The sequence below is a fragment of the Haliotis rubra genome, unplaced genomic scaffold (assembly GCF_003918875.1).
Source record: "Haliotis rubra isolate DU_JTF1 unplaced genomic scaffold, ASM391887v1 Scf52, whole genome shotgun sequence".
Lineage (NCBI taxonomy): Eukaryota > Metazoa > Mollusca > Gastropoda > Lepetellida > Haliotidae > Haliotis > Haliotis rubra.
In genome coordinates this window covers 211,397-229,016 of record NW_025767213.1, presented here as the reverse complement: position 1 = coordinate 229,016, position 17,620 = coordinate 211,397, and the positions used below count along the sequence as shown (strand labels likewise).

The window sequence follows — 17,620 nt, the reverse complement described above, 5'->3', positions numbered from 1 at the left end:
AATACAGCTATAACTAGTGTCTTTGTAATCACGCGACCTTTTCTTACGTAACACGTGATTTCTTTTTAACTTCATAACCCATCTCTAATGAACACATGGTTGGCTAATTAATTTTTGGGGTAAATTATTGACACCCAAATTATATATATTTTATATAGGTTTAAGGAAAGTATATATATATGTGTGTGTGTGTGTGTGTGTGTGTGTGTGTGTGTGTGTGTGTGTGTGTGTGTGTGTGTGTGTGTGTGTGTGTGTTGTGTGTTGTGTGTGCGGTCTTGTGCATAGGGCCCAGGACAAATCAGTTGAAATTAAGCAACGTTGGTCACTGATAGACCTTGGTTTGTAGCTTGACTCTAGCTTGACTGGCTCTACCTTGACTCTAGCTTGACTGGTGATAGTTTCTAGGACTTCTGTTCTCGCCAACAACGAAGCATACGTGACACATGTGGTCTCACCTTAGGCAAGTGAGTTTGTTCAAAATTGCCTCTGTTCAACCAGCAGAATATGGGTTCCCGGTGGGATAAATCTAGTCTGCCTCTTAGTCCTTGAACCACATTGTTTTCCGTATTGCCTAACTCTCCCTGCAATGCTGAATTGCTAAATGAAGCAAGTCTAGATTTCCTCAGGTTCAGGAATCTCCCATCTCACTGGGGCTCCTTTTCAATTTAAATGAGATTATTTGTCACTATCAGAATTACATATATTCAGAGACTAAGCGCTAGTCAGGAAAAGTCATATGACAATTAACCCTCCAGTGCCACACAGGCAGCATGGGTTATCCAGGGTAATAATGTCCATTATGTTGTGTGCACTTAGAGCATGCCCTTGTGGCGTGGAGTTCAGTGCTATGTAAGTGGCTAACTTTTAAAAGTAGTTTATCGATTTAATTTGTAACAAGTACCATCCCCCAACCAAATATCAAATCCGCCAAAAATCAGATAGGTCATCACGAAGAACATATTCAGCTGAAGCTATTAATAAAGCTACTGTTAATCAATGACCAGCCAATAAATAGTCACGGAAATACAACATATTTTCATCACAGGTGACTGGATCGATAGTTCCCGCTGATTGAGCAGGCCTTACTTTCCACACTGCGTAACGCTGCCAGGAGCTGTGAGCGAGCCTAGGCGACGCCTACAGCGCTACTTTCCTGCCGACAGAAGTTGTTGTACAGTGTGCTCCTGAGTCATTTAGAAGCGGTGTAGAGCAGAACAGTAGTCTAACCTTTCCTAACGCTCAGGATACAAATAATCTCAAGCTGTGAATGAAGCGAGTCCTCCAGAAGTGAAGCTCACACCAGGTATGTAGTTTTGCCTGTACATGCTATTTCAATCGATAGTATCGTCATGTCCCGTTCCTTGCAGGGAAGGCTCTATGACATGTGTAATAAGTATTAATTTATACGTACAATACGTTTATTGTTGTATATTAAGATGACGTCTAGCTGAAATGTGTTTTGAGTTTTTGAAAGTATAAAAGACTCGGCAGTATTCACACGGTTCAGTTATATTACATCGCAGTGCAGCTTTGACCTTTTTCCACTGATGAATGATGCTTCATCTGTCAGTGCAGCCTGTATCATTCCCGTGTTAAACGTGAACATTACATGACATAAGGATACGCATCGTGCAGTGTTGTAAGTACATGGCGGACAAGGGTTAATTTGTAACAGTTCAGACTGGCACTGTAACTACAATACCCAATATCTTGATTGATTACTTTGCACTATATGGCTGAGACCGAACCAAGTTTAGTATATGCATCTTTATACACCGACCAGGATATATAGAATTTATAGACAGTCACGCGTCATCGAACACGCATTGTGGGACCTATTCCTGTTGTGATAGACTAATCCACAGATATAAACTGAATATATCTTACATGGCCAGCCAGGACTGTCGCGTTCAGGTAGCTATTCAGGGTCGTAGTGACACATATCGATTGTGCTTGTTATTTACGCCGTTGTCGAAACTAGGTCACCGTCACGGTAATGGTTTTACAGTTATGAGACAGGAAATATTTCTCAAACCCCCGCGATATGTTCATCGTGATGAGAGACTCTGTATGCATGTAATTATAGAGTGCAGGGGGGTTGCCTGTCCCCCATCTAACACCGCGCTCTGATTGATACAGATGGAGAATTGGTGTTTTGGGAGTGATAACCAAAGGCTGAAGTGACAAGTGAAAGGACTTCATCAAGATTTTGTTCTCTAATGAAAATTCTATATTATTTTTTTTGCAAATCGTCCAAGGCCGTTTTATCCCAGTTCGTTTCGTAAAAGCACGATTTCACTCAAAGGGATTTAGCCCCGAACAGCCTTCTTGTTAATGCTTAACGTACGACTGAAATATGTTTAATGGTCCCCAGTTCGGTGTTTAATGGCATACCGACGAACAAGCCTTTAATCGTTTCAATTCCATAAAATCTTACACTGCAGTCTTTCATCAATTTATGGGAGGTTGAAACAAGTTTCTTCTTTTTTTTCCCGTCTCGAAATACAGCATCTAAAACAAACATTCATCAGACCAACATAAACAAAATAAAACTACTTAATCTAAATAAATATATTTTAGACGTTCTTCCCAAAACATAAAACTCTCATGAAAATGCAAGTTCAGCAGATTTTCGCTGATTGTAAGCCGTATCTGAAAACGCCACTGTGAAAGTTAAAGAACACAAAAAAATTGTGTTCTTTGAAAGAGGGTTCGTGTTACGGCCTATGGGTAAGGAATTCCTGTAGACTGGGTTCCTGGTCTCTGATATATCTGGTTTAATGTTCCCAGGCGGATCCGCAGTCTAACATAGGTAGCAGTTAAGACTTCCCTTCCTCGTTCTGCTTTGTTTGTTAACGTATACACACGGGATAACATTGTGATGCTGGGAAGGGGGTAAGGGAGCTGCAGTGATATGATTTGGACGGGGAGGGGGGTGGGGATGGTTGTTGATATGATATGAACAGATGTTCATCTCGTGTAGCCATCATAAGCTGATAACGCTTCGCCAGACTTGTGCCATTTGCTTTGTGATGGATAACATCTACCAAAGGATGCCTCAACGTGGGAGATGTTTAACGTCGTTACTACGCTTCTACACGCCAGATAATGGATATGGTAGTTAGGTAAATATGACGTATCGGAGTCTGCCAGACTACAGCTGTGGTACGTCGTTTGTAAGTCCAGTGTGGACCGGTATGGGTATGACCACCTCCGTACCAGGTGACACACGGTCAGGCGTGGTCAAGATGGTCCGTTCTTGTGACCATAGACTAAGGCTTAGTCTCTGAATATATATAATTTTGATAGTAACAAACAAGCCCATTTATATTGAAAAGGAGCCCTAGGGAGACCAGAGATTCAGAACCTGAGGAAATCTAGACTTGCTTTATTTGGGGCTTTAGCACTGCAGAGAGGGCTTGGCAGTAGGGAAATTCATGTGGTTCAGGGACTGTGAGACTGTGTGGCCACTGCCCTATGGGAATCGGTCAGGTTAGAATCGGTCCCTGACAACCACTGTTGGCAAAGGAGCGAAAACGTACATAGAACGTATTTACGTCTTTGGTATGAGGGGTCAGGGATCAGAGGTAGGCTCAGTGACTTTGTTGATAGAGTACCCTGCTGTTGTGGCTCGTGCTCGGATGTTGACACGCCGCTGTTATGTAGCCGGAGTATTGCTGAGAATGGGGAGACATTTTAAAGCATGGACTCTCTTTCCCCTTGGTGTGTATTTATCATGTTTTCCGTGACGTTGATACAGCAATATTCGGTTTCTCCCATACCAACATCCAGTCTCTGCCAACATTCACCTTATCTGATACCATCACTCCCCTCTCAGACCAACATCTTCAGCCACATACCAACATCCAACCCCTCATACCATCATCCGCTCTCTCATACCAGCACCAATTCTCTCTCATGCCGGGGCGGTGGGGTAGCCTAGTGGTTGAAGCGTTCGCTCGTCATGCCGAAGACCCGGGTTCGATTCCCCACATGGGTACAATGTGTGAAGCCCATTTCTGGTGTCCCCCGCCGTGATATTGCTGGAATGCTGCTAAAAGCGGCTTAAAACTAAACTCACTCTCTCATACCAAATTTCACTCTGATATACCAACACGATATACCACCATTCACTTTGATATATCACCATTCCCACTGATATACCACAATTCACTCTGATATAGCTCAATGATATACCACCATTCACTTTGATGTACCACCACGGTATATCACCATCCCTCTGATATAGCTCAATGATATACCACCATTCACTCTGATGTACCACCACGGTATATCACCATCCCTCTGATATACCTCAATGATATACCACCATTCACTTTGATGTACCTCCACGGTATATCACCATCCCTCTGATATACCTTGATAAACCACCATTCACCCTGATGTACCACCACGGTATATCACCATCCCTCTGATATACCTCAATGATATACCACAATTCACTCTGATATAGCTCAATGATATACCACCATTCACTCTGATGTACCACCACGGTATATCACCATCCCTCTGATATACCTCAATGATATACCACAATTCACTCTGATGTACCACCACGGTATATCACCATCCCTCTGATATACCTTGATAAACCACCATTCACTCTGATGTACCACCACGGTATATCACCATCCCTCTGATATACCTCAATGATATACCACAATTCACTCTGATATAGCTCAATGATATACCACCATTCACTCTGATGTACCACCACGGTATATCACCATCCCTCTGATATACCTCAATGATATACCACAATTCACTCTGATATAGCTCAATGATATACCACCATTCACTCTGATGTACCACCACGGTATATCACCATCCCTCTGATATACCTCAATGATATACCACCATTCACTTTGATATACTAATATGACATATCGCCCTTCACTCTGATATGCCAGCTTTCTCCAACCCACCCCTATTCACGATGATACACCACGATATTAAACTCAGAGGAGTAAATGAAAAGTACATTTCTTTTTCAAAGACTCTTCATCTACCAGTGTTTCCTGGCTGCACCTTGTACCCACATCTCCATTTGAAATATACGAGACACGTGACCCCCGAACCTCTGTTAATGTAACGGGTACTGGGAAGATTTACTGATATGGACAAGCTCTCATTGACTGAACCCGTAAAATCAATGACAGGGGTCATGAAATAGATTACCATTGTGACAATCTGTGAGGCGATCTGGAGATATATACAAGAAATACCACTCTGCCCTTTCATCCCGGGCTTGCGTTTCTTCAGAGGAAACAAATGATGGGGAATGTTTTGTGCTAGAAGAATGCGTCCATTATGTTGTCGAGTTCATTTTGACGCGGTGTCGTGTGTGAGAGAAAGGGCTCATGTTGTTGATAACTTGATAAGGGACATAGTTGCGGGTATATTTGTCTTATCAGACGAGTGGGGCAATTTTGAAGAGGTATGTTAGAGGTGTTATCAGTGGCGACTATAGGGTTCGGGGAGGGGGTGGGTGGGGAGCACAGTGGCGAAAATAGGGGACAGGTGTAGGGGTATGGCATCAACCTGGCCATGTATCTGATATCGAGTTTTAATGGTTTTGTATGATTGTCATATAGGTATGTTCGGTTTTGAGTCTGTTAATTACCACCAAGGTAACATTGCATACCATAAAGTAACCAGCAGTCAGGGTGCGATGCATTTGAGGTACGGTGTGTGTTTGACGGGTGGGGTGTACTTTCCTTATAAGACGGGTAGCCCCATACATAGAACCCGTACAACATGTGAATGATGGGTGGGAGCACGTGCTATGTTTGATAGGATGGGGTGTACAATATATATAGAGATGGTTGGGCTGTACGTGACATGCATGGTGTACGGTATACGTTTGACGGGTTGGTGTACGGTATATGTTTGACGGATGGGTATACGTGACATGTTTGACGAAAGGGGTGTAGGTATATGTTTGACGGGTGGGTGTACGGTATATGTTTGACGGGTATGTTTGACGGGTTGGGTGTACGGTATATGTTTGACGGACGGGTATACGTGGTGTTTGACGGTATATATGTTTGACGGGGTGTACGGGTATATGTTTGACGGGGGTGTTGACGGGTTGGTGTACGGTATTTGTGTTTGACGGGGTGTACGGTATACGGTCGGGTGGGTATATGTTTGACGGGTTGGTGTACGGTATATGTGTTTGACGGGTTTGACGGATGGTGTACGGTATATGACGGTTGGGTGACGGTATATGTTTGACGGGTGGGTGTATATATGTTTGACGGGTTGGTGTACGGTATATGTTTGACGGGTGGGTATATGTACGGATATGTTTGACGGGAGTGGAAGGTGTACGGTATATGTTTGACGGGTGTATATGTTTGACGGATATGGACGTGTATACGGGTGATATGTTTGACGAAATAGGGTGTAGGTATATGTTTGACGGGTTGGTGTACGGTATTTGTTTGACGGATGGGTGTACGGTATATGTTTGACGGGTGGGTGTACGGTATATGTTTGACGGGTGGTGTACGGTATATGTTTGACGGGTGTAGTGTACGGTCTATGTTTGACGGGTGGGTGTACGGTATATGTTTGACGGGTTGGTGTACGGTATATGTTTGACGGGTGGGTGTACGGTATATGTTTGACGGGGGGTGTACGGTATATGTTTGACGGGTGGGTTGTACGGTCTATGTTTGACGGGTGGGTGTACGGTATATGCTTGACGGGGGGTGTACGGTATATGTTTGACGGGTTGGTGTACGGTTTTTGTTTGACGGATGGGTGTACGGTATATGTTTGGCGGATGGGTATATGTGATATGCTTGACGAAAAGGGTGTAGGTATATGTTTGACGAGAGGGGTGTGCGGTATATGTTTGACGAGAGGGGTGTACGGTATATGTTTGACGGGTGGGTGTACGTTATATGCTTGTCGGGTGGAGCGTACGGTCTTTCTTTGACGGGTGGGTGTACGGTATATGTTTGACTGGTGGGTGTACGGTATATGCTTGACGGGTGGAGTGTACGGTATATGTTTAACGGGTGTGTGTATACGGTATATGCTTGACGGGTGGAGTGTACGGTCTATGTTTGACTGGTGGGTGTACGGTATATGTTTAACGGGTGTGTGTGTACGGTATATGCTTGACGGGTGGCGTGTACGGTCTATGTTTGACTGGTGGGTGTACGGTATATGCTTGACGGGTGGAGTGTACGGTATATGTTTGACTGGTGGGTTTACGTTATATGTTTGACTGGTGGGTGTACGTTATATGTTTGACTGGTGGAGTGTACGGTACATGTTTGACTGGTGGAGTGTACGGTATATGCTTGACGGGTGAAGTGTACGTATATGTTTGACTGGTGGGTGTACGATATGTACTGCTGAGTTCCGTGTATGATCAACGTGTGCAAGGAAGGATATACCAGTACACATAACTAACATTTGCACAGACATGTATGATTAATGTACACGTACACACGATACATGTATGACAGGTGCTGGGTGTAATACATTACAAAAGGTATGGTGTTCTGTACACGCCAGAGGGATGAGATGAACTTTACCTATTAACGCACGGTAAAATGCGCTGAATGACAAAACTGCCACACGAGCTTTTAAACATGGACTGTAAGTATAAATATAAGCAGAATCTATCCAACAGCTGGGCTAACGTAAGATCCCGTGTACGACTACAGCCGGTGATGTTTTTGTCGCAGAGGCTGATGAGAAAATACGGAATGAAATCCGCAACTCGCCTGTCGCGGCTGTGCCCTCCATATAAGGCGTCTTGAGGCGAAGTGTGTGTCATGGAGATAGTGGTAGGGAAATATGACTTAAAAATCACATTGCAGTGATGCATGCACAGCGACATGTGCAGTCGTGCGAAAGGGGCGTGGTCTTTCTGAACCAGCGCTGATAACGTCATTAAAATGACGGGATGAGGTCGAAACTGCTGCTGCTGCTGCTCAGCTTAATGTGCGGGTTCAGGAAAATGAAAATTTAAAACAGAAAAATTAATTTCTCTTGAGAAGACTCAATTCAGTACCCTAAATATCCTCTATAGTATACGTGTAAAGGTAGTCTAACAACTAGTCTCTGAAATGAACATATTTTACAGAAAAAACGGTTTATAAATAGTAATCAAAAATTATAATGAAAAGAAGCCCTGAGACTTGCTTCATTTTCAGAACCTGTGTAAATCTACACTTGCCACATATTCTAGACTTGCATGGACTATCTTGGATATATCTATTACAGGGTCTGTATGACAAGGGAACAGCTTCCTCGTCAGTTGCAACGATTCAGTGTTAGACTGAAGTAGTTTAGAATGCAATGAAATAGAAGCTGTTATGTCGGTGCATAGGTCATAGGTCAGATAATGTGAGGTCAGGGGTCACACAATGTGCAATGTGTTTAGAAAGCTATGTATCAGCGAGACATATCTTTGTTTGCCCTCCGGTGCCTGTAACATGTCATACTGACGCGAGTGTTTGTATAGATGCAAGGACCTACAATGGGCGTTCATCGCTACAAAAAACAACCAGTAACTCGTGAGAATCTTCCCGACTAACACTGAAAGCTGCTACCTTGAGCGTATCCAGCGTATGATAGGACTCAAGTTGTAGTCGGGTTGCTGTCTGTAAATATACTCAGATGCTGGGTTACAGCATAGGTTGTAAACAACGACTGAAACGGAAGTAATTATTTACAGAAATATGAACTAAGTTTCGATATGTTAAGATCTTATTGCGGCATCTTCAACATAGATATATCCTATGGCTCTCAGTGCTTCACACGCGCAGCTTGATCAGATAGTCACGATAACCTATCAAGGAGATTAACGAATTAACAAGGAATGTGAATACTTGTCTATTTTCCATTTTGATAAGTTCGATGAATTAGTGCTTGTAATTAATATGGATTCCAACACATTGCAATAGTTAGTATATGATGTATGCTTAGGCGCCATGGAACTATTGTACTCACTTTCACCATTAACAACTGCCTTTGTGAAAGGGTAGCCTAGTGGTTAAAGGTAGCCTAGTGGTTAAAGATCCGGGTTCGTTTCCAATGGGTACAATTCGTGAAGCCCATTTCTGGTGTCCCCACCGTAATATTGCTGGAATATTGCTAAAAGCGGAGTAAAATTAAACTCGCTCACTTTATGCGAGGAAGATAGTTAACACTATTTACTTGCTGCTACGTATGTTACTAACGCTTGGTCCGTTATTTGGTGATCCGTTTTTCAGTGATCCGAGTCAGTGTATACACAGGTATTGACATATCACTCTGTCGGGCATAAGGAAGGATGATTAAGTGAGTGAGTTTAGTTTTACGCCGCACTCAGCAATATTCCAGCTATATGACGGCGGTCTGTAAATAATCGAGTCTGGACCAGACAATCCAGTGATCAACATGATGAGCATCGATCTACGCAATTGTGAACCGATGACATGTGTCAACCAAGCCAGAGAGCCTGACCACCCGATCCCGTTAGTTGCCTCTTACGACAAGTATGGGTTACTGAAGATCAATATTCTAACCTGGACCTTCACGGGTATAACAATACATGGATGAACAACTTCTTTATTGCTGTGAGAGCGACGTATGTAGGTTCTAACACCGTTATCAAGCAAGTGATGAGTGTTCATCCATATATTGTTATCCTTCCTTACTGCTCCAACTTCTAAATGCCTCTCAAAGAAGGGCATAAGGAAGTATATACTTGAAAATTGGATTTCTCCAAAATTAGAAACTTTATCAAAACCTGTCTGTAATCAGTCGCTGAAACGCTGCAAACGTCCAAGACACAACTCTGACTCACGCATCAACTACATCACAATCGGAAAACCTAGTATGAAATTTCCTGTCTATTTCATTTTCGGCTACCATTAGTCATAACACCATGCTTGTCGTAAGAGGCGACTATATATGTAACGGGATGGGTGGTCAGGCACGCTGACGTGGAAGACACGGGTCATCGTATCCCAATTGCGTCGATCGATGTTCGTACTGTTGATCACTGAATTGTCTGGTCAGGCTCGCTGACTTGGTTGACACGTCATCATATCGCAATTGCGTAGATCAGTGGTCATGTTGTTGATCACTGGATTGTCTGGTCCAGATTCGATTATTTACAGACCGCCGCCATATAGCTGGAATATTGCTGAGTGCGGCGTTAAACAACACACAAACAAACCATTAGTCCTTGGCTGTATGCTTTCTATGCCCAGCACCGTAACATCCATCAGCATTAATGCCGATTATAAAGGAGTTCAGAAGCTTATGTCAAGAATATACCTATCTTTTAGGGTGGGTGGCTAACCCCGTGATCCGTCGTTCATATTTTTGCACCCGTTGTAGGTTTGACTCTGTACGCTAGTACGATTGACGTGGGAACGTCCTGCCGTTGTTGACCACTCCCCTCCATTGTATGTGAAACCAAGCCCCCTTCCCTCCCTGTCCCTAAATACACGCACAGATCAGGAGTGTACGTTGTTGCCGATTCATAACTGTAACACTGCGTGTTGTTTTAAGATCTCACTGTCACACTGATTCACTTCAACCGCAATAGTCGGTTGCGGACTTCGAGGAAGCTTACACCTTATATGCAGGCGTAGACAAAAGTCTAAATAGGTTTAATGTGAAGACGGATATCATACACACGGAAATAGCCACAGTTGATAATGTGCAACACTCCCAAAGAAACCGTACCCAACCGCTGCATGACTGTGATAATATTTCCTCGTGCACCAATGTCATCCTATATTTGGAATGTATTATATAACATCGTTATATCCCATTGTTGGTTGGAAAACGAGGGAGACCTGTTGGTAGTCTTTCTCCCAGACCTCGGAGTATTAAGGATACAGTCTAGACTTGCACAAGTCTCCAAGGTAAAAATTAATAGTTTAAATGATTATTTCTGAGAAAATAACAAATAATAAACTGGGGTCCTTAGATACTGTCCGTTTATCCAGACTTGCCTCTTCGAAGGATATACAACCATGGGTTCAGCATTCAGTACAGCCTCGGAGCAAGGCTAGATACAATCCAACTCAGGTCTACAATGATTTGGCAAGTTACATTGCCTCAGCTCTTGGCCGGTCTGTGGGGTAGCCTAGAGGTTAAAGCGTTCGCTCGTCACCGGTTCGATTCCCCATATAGGTACAAAATGTAAAGCCCATTTCTGGTCTCCCCCGTCGTAATATTGCTGGAATATTGCTAAAAGCTGCGTAAAACAAAACTCACTCACCCACTCAGCTCGAGGCCAGAAATCAGGATTGTTCTGGGCTCTTTTTTTTTTTATTTTTTAGATATATGTTTTATAACAGATAATTATTTCGGGACTCAACGTCAGTCTAGGTTATTGCCTCTAATGTGATTATTATGATGTCTATACGTGTATGTTGGCTGAACACTCCTGATGATACAGGTCGGAAACGAATCTGTTTCTCAGTCCCTGAACAATATTAATTCCCCTACAGCCCAGCCCTCCCTGTAATGCTGAAGCCCTAAATAAAGCTAGTCTAGATTTCCTCCTGGTCTCCCTGGGGCTCCTTTCAATTTAAATGGGTTTATTTGTTACAATAAAAATTATAGATATTCAGAGACTAAGCCTTAGTCGGAAACGTGTCCCGAGTGGTAACCGTAAAACCAAACACACTACTATGGTGGCGAATCAAGGATTCAAACTCCATTCAAAAAGTGAAGACACACACTGATAAATACCACGGTGGAGTGGCTCAGACACCTAGGCAATCCCCTCCTTATTTTAATTTTTTTAAACATAATGAACTGGATGAAGTTGAAATATGTTTTAACGACCAGTGTTGATATTCATTCCCGTATGTGTCTTGCACAGAGGCTAATATATGCGCATATCAGGTAGGGGACCAGTTTATGGAGAAATAAATTGAGAGTTTTAAACCACATTATATGTAAAACTCAATAAAACCGTAAATATGTATTCTTTGAGTACTGAATTTGCGCCATTACAGTTAACATTTTGTACAATATAGCTCACTTAAGATATTTTCAGATAAAAGTCAAACGTAACGTAATATCATCTGAAATGATGTGTATTTCTCACCAGTTTATAAAGAGACAAATATTTTTATTTGCTTTATGTCCCGTAAACAACTATTTAACGACATGGTGCAACTCTGGTCAAGACGCCTACTTCAAACGCACCTTGAACGTGAGGCAGAGCGCACCCTCTGTAAATTGTCTCTCGATGCACGTTTGGACGTTCTAATAATAGTATGACGTCACCCAGCATGTGCACTGACAACAGTGCATGTAACTTATTGTATGCTGCAAGGAGCTCTCTTGGTCCCTCGCGCCTCCATTTCCCGCCTTTGTAATGTAAATGCCCTGTCTCGCTGGAGAGTGACTGAACAGGGCTTGATGTGGGCACATTGTAACGGGTAGGTCTCGTTCACCATCTGCTGGGACAGGCAAGGCATCCCCGGGGGTAGGGAAGACAGATATTGGTTGTACCACAACAAGGCCCATGCCTGTAAGTATCTACCATGTATTCCCCCGTTTCTTGTCTTAAGTGGGCAGTTGTCAACGACGCGATGAACGCTGGTGTTGTGTTGTTGTTTAAGACGTTTATTCGCCCACACAATTATCTCTGTCGTGTGTATTTGTCTTTATTACTTTCAAGCGTGGTCGCAGATATTGTGGTATACATAGTGTTTGCTGGGGCAGAATAGGACGTACACTTATATATGCGTTGCTCAGCTGTTATATGTATTGGCGGATCGGGAAGTGTGTGTGTTTGCGTGTGTATGCCTGTGTGCGCGCGCGTGTGCGCATGTGTCCATGCGTGCGTGGTTGCGTGGGTGCGTATGTGTGTTTGGGATTGAGGGTGGGATGGTGGTGTGCAGCACAGCCCACCATCTTCGTTGACAACCCGCGTCAACTTTCTCTTGTGACACGGGTTCTATGATTCGAGTAGCTGAGTAGCTTTCTTATCTGTCCACGACACACAAACCTGATTACCATAAAACGTCAAGTATATATTTAGATAGAGTGAAATGACATCCGATGATCCCCAGCAAAACCTCAGTATAAAAAACAACAACACAGAACAGTCTTCAAATAATGGTCTGACCGCCTCCGTGGTGTAGTGGTTAGAGCGTCCGCCCGGAGAGCGGAAGGTCGCGGGCTCAATCCCCGACCGCGTCATACCAAAAGACGTTAAAATATGGTACTTGTTGGTGCCTGCCTGGCGCTCGGCATTAATGGGTACAACAAGGACTGGTCGGCTCGGAGTCAGTATACTGTGTCTGAGTGGGGTATCCATGCACATACACATACACACACACGCATGCACGTCGTCATATGAGCGAAATATTCTCAAGCACGACGTTAAACCCAATTTCACCTCACCTCACCACCTCAAATAATGGTCTTGTTTGAACATTTTGTTATTGGTATCACTGTCAGATGTACAGATTTATAGAATGTTCTTATGTAAACATATACTCATGCCAATAATGGTTGTGACCCCCTTCAATGTTTTTAATTGGAGAGGGGGTGGAGGTGTGTGTGGGGTGGGGAGGGGGGTGACAACCATTATTGGCATGAGTATATTTGATTTGTAGCCTGTTACTAGATGCATAGGTATAGAAGGAACTTATCTGAACATTTTGATTTGTTGTTAGATGTATAGATTCAACCTAGTGTCAGCTTGGCAATGAGTGTGAAGTATTGTGGCTTTCACTCGTATAGCCAGACAGGGTAGAGGTGTACATTCTGACTGTCAACGCCCCTAGCGCAAGGCGACTCTGCATAAGATATAAACTAGCGTTCTATCTCTAGTGTTCTCTGTATGTTTCAAACGTCAGAGGGAGAACAAATGTCCTTTCATCTGACGACATTGAACTCTTGCCTTTGAAGCGTATTCAAAGACCATGTAACACGTGGTCGCGAAGACAACACCAGCTGTGAGTGACCTAGCACTGTAGGTATGTGGCACGTGTTTTACTGGATGAGTTCCGATCAAGAAAAGAGTTAAAGTAACGATAGCCTACCTTTGAAAACTGTCTGATACTCTGACACTTAACGTCATGCGTCTGTGGATTATTGGTTACGCATTCGACCAGTTCTGTCTCAGTGCTTCTTTTCTGTCAAACAATGTCAACCACGCCCCCTTTCAGTCCAACGCTGATTATTAATTAACATGACACCAAAAATCACCGTTCCGTGAGATGGCAAGCATTGACGAGTTCGTCCAGGTATCGAACCGGGCGGCAGACAGGTGCAGGGTTCAGATTGCTGATGTTTAAATACGAACGATTGTGTGCAATGAGTGAGTATTGTTTTACGCCGCTTTTAGCAATATTCCAGCGATACAAAGGCGGGGGACACCAGAAATGGGCTTCATACATTGTACCCATGTGGGGAATAGAGCCCGGGTCTTCACTGTGACGAGCGGACGCTTTACCATTAGGTTACCCCACCGCCCCAATTGTGTGCAATGCCGTTACTTCGGGGGACCGACAACGGGGTATATGGTAACCGTACGTGAAGGTGTTGATAGAGAATGTACCCATCGTCCCCTTACTTCCCGTGGTGCCCACATGGTGACTCCGTGGACTGTGTTTAGATGGACGCATGCTGGAGGAACTAGTATGGCGTTGTACCCCGATGGCGTGGATCGATTCTGATCAATAATCCGCTGCTTTATCTCCTGGAGGGTATTACGATTGTGTGTTGGGCTGCGACAGCAACCCTTAACCCAAACTGATCAATATAACCGACCATTTGAAAGCTGTGTCTTACCCTGGTCATGGCGAATGACTTCATAACCCACTGGAACAGTAGATATAACTGCTGCTCTGCAGGAATAATATAAAATGTACTCTTTAGAATTTGCAAACGTTATCAACATGTTAAATGCTTAATATACTCCGATAAAAGATTTCCGCAAGAAAAAAACATGCAAAGAGCCACCGTGACCCCATCACAGGCCTTCCCAACCCTCAACTCTCATCGACCACTCAACCCTTTCCGGCATTTCCTCATCCTAGCTCTACAACCTTCCCTCACCCTCGCCAACTTCCTCCGCCTTCACTGGTCATACACACTTACCGGCCACTACACCCTCCCCGGTCACCCACAGGCATACCGACTACCCCAACCTCCACCCAGGCCGACATTTCCCCACCCTCATCGGCCTTCCGCTACCCTCAACAACCACACCTACCCTCGCCTTCGTCTCAACCACCTCGCTATTGGCGCCACTTCACCCGAACTGCTCACCTACACCCTCACCTACAACTTCTATCATCACCGGCCTTCACCCACACTCACCCGCCTCTCCATACCCTCAACGACTACACTCACCGACTATACATATCCTCAACGGCCTTTCATTACGCTCTCCGACCATCCCTACCCTCACCAACCATTCTCACCCTCTCCGACCACCCCTTACTACAAGGAAGTGTGCCCCTGTCGATTCGTCAGGTAATTCAAGATGGAATGACTCATTAATTTTCCGCGTCACGCAATCGGCCTTCAAACAAAGAGATCTTCAAAAGTTTTAAAGCTTCTAACAGTGTCGGAACCGTTGTTCGTGGCGCGGATGTGTGTGTATTGTGTCAAGGTTTTACGATTAATTAGTTTTCCGGTTAAGTTTGGTGTGAACCTACTGGCCGTGGCTTTCAAAGAACTTACACCGCGAGAAAGCTCGCACCGGACACTGATGCCGTGTATAAAATCATAAAGTGTGTCATACACGTTAGTATATCTCACAGAACTAGAACCGTTCTATTTCCTCATCCGCCTGACCCTTGCTGTAACGCCCTATCCGAAACAAGTCTAGACTGTCCACATTAGAATCTCATCTGTAGTATATCTGTATACAGTGTGATATAACCCCGCTATGTAAGCTAGAGTATATCTATATACAGTGTGATATAACCCCGCTATGTAAACTAGAGTATATCTATATACAGTGTGATATAACCCCGCTATGTAAACTAGAGTATATCTGTATACAGTGTGATATAACCCCGCTATGTAAGCTAGAGTATATCTGTATACAGTGTGATATAACCCCGCTATGTAAGCTAGAGTATATCTGTATACAGTGTGATATAACCCCGCTATGTAAGCTAGAGTATATCTGTATACAGTGTGATATAACCCCGCTATGTAAGCTAGAGTATATCTATATACAGTGTGATATAACCCCGCTATGTAAGCTAGACTATATATGTATACAGTGTGATATAACCCCGCTATGTAAGCTAGAGTATATCTGTAAACAGTGTGATATAACCCCGCTATGTAAGCTAGAGTATATCTGTATACAGTGTGATATAACCCCGCTATGTAAGCTAGAGTATATCTGTATACAGTGTGATATAACCCCGCTATGTAAGCTAGATTATATCTGTATACAGTGTGATATAACCCCGCTATGTAAGCTAGACTATATCTGTATACAGTGTGATATAACCCCGCTATGTAAGCTAGAGTATATCTGTATACAGTGTGATATAACCCCGCTATGTAACCTGGAGTATGTCAGTAAACAGTGTGATATAACCCCGCTATGTAAGCTAGATTATATCTGTATACAGTGTGATATAACCCCGCTATGTAAGCTAGACTATATATGTATACAGAGTGATATAACCCCGCTATGGACGCGAGAGTATATCTATATACAGTGTGATATAACCCCGCTATGTAAGCTAGAGTATATCTGTATACAGTGTGATATAACCCCGCTATGTAAGCTAGACTATATCTGTATACAGTGTGATATAACCCCGCTATGTAAGCTAGAGTATATCTGTATACAGTGTGATATAACCCCGCTATGTAAGCTAGAGTATATCTGTATACAGTGTGATATAACCCCGCTATGTAAGCTAGAGTATATCTGTATACAGTGTGATATAACCCCGCTATGTAAGCTAGAGTATATCTGTATACAGTGTGATATAACCCCGCTATGTAAGCTAGAGTATATCTGTATACAGTGTGATATAACCCCGCTATGTATATATATCTGTATACAGTGTGATATAACCCCGCTATGTAAGCTAGAGTATATCTGTATACAGTGTGATATAACCCCGCTATGTAAGCTAGAGTATATCTATATACAGTGTGATATAACCCCGCTATGTAAGCGTAGAGTATATACTGCTATACAGTGCGATATAACCCCGCTATGTCGCTATGTAAGAGAATATATCTGTATACAGTGTGATATAACCCCGCTATGTAAGCTAGAGTATATCTGTATACAGTGTGATATAACCCCGCTATATAAGCTAGAGTATATCTGTATACAGTGTGATATAACCCCGCTATGTAAGCTAGACTATATATGTATACAGTGTGATATAACCCCGCTATGTAAGCTGGAGTATATCTGTATACATCGTTATATAACCTCGCTATGTAAGCTAGAATATATCTGTATACAGTGTGATATAACCCCGCTATGTAAGCTAGAGTATTTCTGTATACAGTGTGATATAACACCGCTATGCAAGCTAGAGTATTTCTGTATACAGCGTAATATAACCTCGCTTTGTAAGCTGGAGTATATCTGTATACAGTGTGATATAACCCC

The 17,620-nt window shown here is 43.3% G+C and overlaps 1 protein-coding gene across 12 annotated transcripts in view; it reads left to right on the top strand.

Moving 5' to 3' along the window:
- The window catches only part of LOC124292494, a 73,987-nt gene that overhangs the window by 49,843 nt on the left and 6,524 nt on the right, over nt 1-17,620 (top strand). For 9 of the 12 annotated variants that reach the window (XM_046729587.1, XM_046729586.1, XM_046729589.1 and 6 more), the window contains one exon: nt 1,046-1,303. The exons of 2 other annotated variants lie outside the window; for them this stretch is intronic. The gene's annotated coding sequence lies outside the window, so the exon portion shown is untranslated. Of the gene's footprint in view, nt 1-1,045; nt 1,304-12,376; nt 12,533-17,620 lie in introns of those variants that run through there. One more of the 12 variants, XM_046729595.1, reaches the window with a different exon arrangement.